The 3,552-nt window shown below is 33.5% G+C and overlaps 1 non-coding gene across 1 annotated transcript; it reads right to left on the reverse strand.

Annotated features, from left to right (window-relative positions):
• Positions 1-219: 219 nt before the first annotated feature.
• Positions 220-292, reverse strand: TRNAR-UCU (transfer RNA arginine (anticodon UCU)). The gene has a single exon. It is a non-coding gene; the product is annotated as a tRNA-Arg (tRNA).
• Positions 293-3,552: the final 3,260 nt, after the last annotated feature.

Genomic DNA, 3,552 nt, shown 5'->3' on the forward strand with positions numbered 1-3,552 from the left:
TTGTCTCCTTTATCTTGAATGTATGTAATGTAGATAGAGCTCATTGCTCCTTTGCATAATTATCTTGAGAATGAAAATGTGGAAGAAATAAAGTGCTTAAATCTCTACATGTTTATCGAAAAGAGAGATTCTATTCTATTAAACATGAAGTGAATTCATCGCTGGGCAGTTAAACTATAGATCCCATGAATGGAAATAGAAAAAGATTTAAAATACTTACACGCCCGGTGGGACTCGAACCCACAATCGCCTGATTAGAAGTCAGACGCCTTATCCATTAGGCCACGGGCGCTTCGATTTTACAATTTAACAAACGTTCTAAACATTCCTATAAAAAGTATAGACCGGTACTTTTCCTTGGATTCCAACATTCCTGAGCATTTTGAGGAGGAATCCTTTTCCACAGTATTGTGTGAAATAGAGTCCATAAATCATCCCGTCGCGTCAAATTTTAGTTGAACGTTCAACTGATTTAACTTGGTGTTAAAATACAATATATTTAATGTGTATATTCTTAAATGCACTCTGTTTAATGTGTATATTCATTTCGTGAAACCTCCCCGACGAAACAGACGTGAAGTGCATCATTCTAGGCCATCAGCCCTTCCTGAATTCCTGTCAAATGCAGATTTTACACTTTTTAAACTGTTTCTGAACAACTTTCTCTGTAGAAATACAGCTGCACAACATTTCATTAGTCTCAGTTCTTACTGCACCAGTAAATCAATGATGGATAGTGGTATAGTATATTTACTGATGGATAGTGGTATAGTATGATGGTTAAATTGTGATATTGTTGTGTAATCTGATTGATTCATAATTCCAAATCAAAACATTTAAAAATTATTCAGACAGATTTCCAGAACAATATATTTGTTCAAACCCAATAAACCAGTCTGTAAATTATGATAGGATATTTATTGTAAAAAGTTTGTAATGTTATTAGAGATGATCAGATAACTGATATCCCCTTTTTTTTATTCTAGCTCTGGTTAGTATCGAAATTTGTCAGAGATTGCTGTCCTCTTTCGACTTTAAGGATGTAAATATTTTATCTTTTCTTAATATGTATAATATTATTTTATTAAAAATAAGATATTTATTTATTAATTAAAAAATCATATTGCTGTTCAAATAATTCAAAGGAGCATATATAATTTGATAGTTTAGGTAGATTTAACTTAAACAAGGTTAAAAATCATTTATGTTCTTATCTTGACTAGAATTGTAAGGCAATAATAATAATATATTTGGTCATAGTATTGAAACAATAATTAAATTTGTGCATATCAATTTTTTTCTATAAATAATTGGCAAAGATTACTCTTTATTCATTATTGAGTTATAGTATAAGGTTCTTATGTTAAAATGAGATGGAGTGTGTGCAACAAGCTAGTAGTTATGGAGGTTCTTGGTTGGGGCATCACAGATGGATGTCGAATAGCTTGAAGATCCCATGTCGATTGCTAACTATTTAGCTTGTTACCTTATGCTCCTCGTAAAATAATTGGCAAAGATTACTCTTTATTCATTATTGAGTTATAGTATAAGGTTCTTATGTTAAAATGAGATGGAGTGTGTGCAACGAGCTGGTAGTTATGGAGGTTCTTGGTTGGGGCATCATAGATGGATGTTGAATCGCTTGAAGATCCCATGTCGATTGCTAACTATTTAGCTTGTTACCTTATGCTCCTCGTCACCCTGTATATTCCTCACTATTCTTTTTCGATGAACTCTATATTCCTAAAGCTTCCTAGATTGGTTCCAAAATTTCACCAGCCTAACAAGAAAAAAACCTTCCATATACTTGCCTCATTTATCTCACCTAAGAAATTCATCTATCAATGATTTTCTCCACTCAAATGCTCCATATGCTTTAGAGTAAAGAGGCATGGACTAAAATTTCTTATGTTTAGTGATAGATAAAATAACTCCATTTGATGTTGATATACGAACATCTTGAATGTATGTGATGTAGATAGAGGTAACTAAGAAATTCATCTATCAAATATTTCTTCAACTCAAACGATTGGCTTCATATTCTTTAGACTAAAGAGACGTGGACTAAAATTTCTTATGTTTAGAGATAGATGAAATAACTCCATTTGATGTTGATATGGAAACTATCTTGAATGTATGTGATGTAGATAGAGATAACTTGCTAGATGAGATTGTGATGAATAATGATGCAATCAACCTTATCATTGCTACTTAGCATGATTTTCCCATAAATTGAATAATCCAATATTACTATGCTATCTTTACTTCACATGATAATGATTGAATGGATTAATTCTTTAAATTACCTTCTCATATTTTTTTAGATACTTGCATAGACACAGACTATTGATATTATTGCTAATGGTTATATCAAAGTTTAATCATAAGAGGGTTATGTTATCCAACATCTCTAAAGCTTCATTAAAGACATTGTTTATTCTCTTTTATGTTCGGTGTTTTTTTTCTAATACATAATTTTGTCAATTGAAAGCCAAATAATAAGACTTATGTGTAATGTCCCCACTCTAGCAGATTGACCAAGCATATGTGCGTTAGCCTAGCTCTACATGGTCCCGAGGGCTAACGAAGGGTTTAAAGGGATCCTGGAGTGTTTTGGCCTAGTCATTTCCAGTTTGGGCCAAAACGAAGTTGATTTACTTAGTTTCAGGCATACTTACTATTTTTAGTAAGTCAGCAGGACACAACGGAGGCTAGTTTTGGTGATTGGATTTGATACTCTTTGGCGAGAGCTTTCCGACGAGCTATCACTCACGCTATTCGGAGTCCGATTGCTAATATATTTTAATGCCTGAAGTTTTATTAAAGTAACATTTAATTTAATTGTAAAATATTAAAGTGTTAATTTAATATTTATTTTATGGAGATATGTGTAAATCAAAGGGGCAACCAAGGGAGACATAAGTGAATATTTTAATATGTTTTATATTGAACATGTTTTATCCCACATTGTTTGAGTGAGTTGGGTCGCTCCTTGGAGAAAGAATAAAAGGGAGCTTTTGTGGCTTCATTGGAGAGGTGGAATATGAGAAGAATTTGGTGTGTGAGTTGCAGATCCATTCTTGGCATTAAAGGACGTTTATCCTCTCTTGTGACATTCTAGACGTCATTCCCTTGGGGTTTGGCCTTTGGAATCCTTTGTTATCAGCTTCATTTACAGGCAGATTGGGTGCTTTTCCAGCTACAAGCAGCAGCATTATTTGGTTGCATTTCCAGCTACAGGCCGTGACACTATTCACGTGGGTACTATTCACGTGACACTATTCACGCAGGTACTATTCACGTGACACTATTCACGTGGGTACTATTCACCTGGCACTATTCACGCGGCACTATTCACCTGGCACTATTCATGCAGCACTATTCATGTTACTGTAGCAGCAGAATTAGAAACTTTGGTTGGAACATTATGTCAAAATGCTGGAGTATTTAGTGAGTTGAAAATAACCTGCTATGTATTTGATTTTTGTTAATTCTGGAAATAATATTATAACAGCAGTAGTTCAATTTCTAGCTTGCCTATTATTGTAAATT

The sequence above is a fragment of the Cryptomeria japonica genome, chromosome 3 (assembly GCF_030272615.1).
Source record: "Cryptomeria japonica chromosome 3, Sugi_1.0, whole genome shotgun sequence".
Taxonomy (NCBI): domain Eukaryota; kingdom Viridiplantae; phylum Streptophyta; class Pinopsida; order Cupressales; family Cupressaceae; genus Cryptomeria; species Cryptomeria japonica.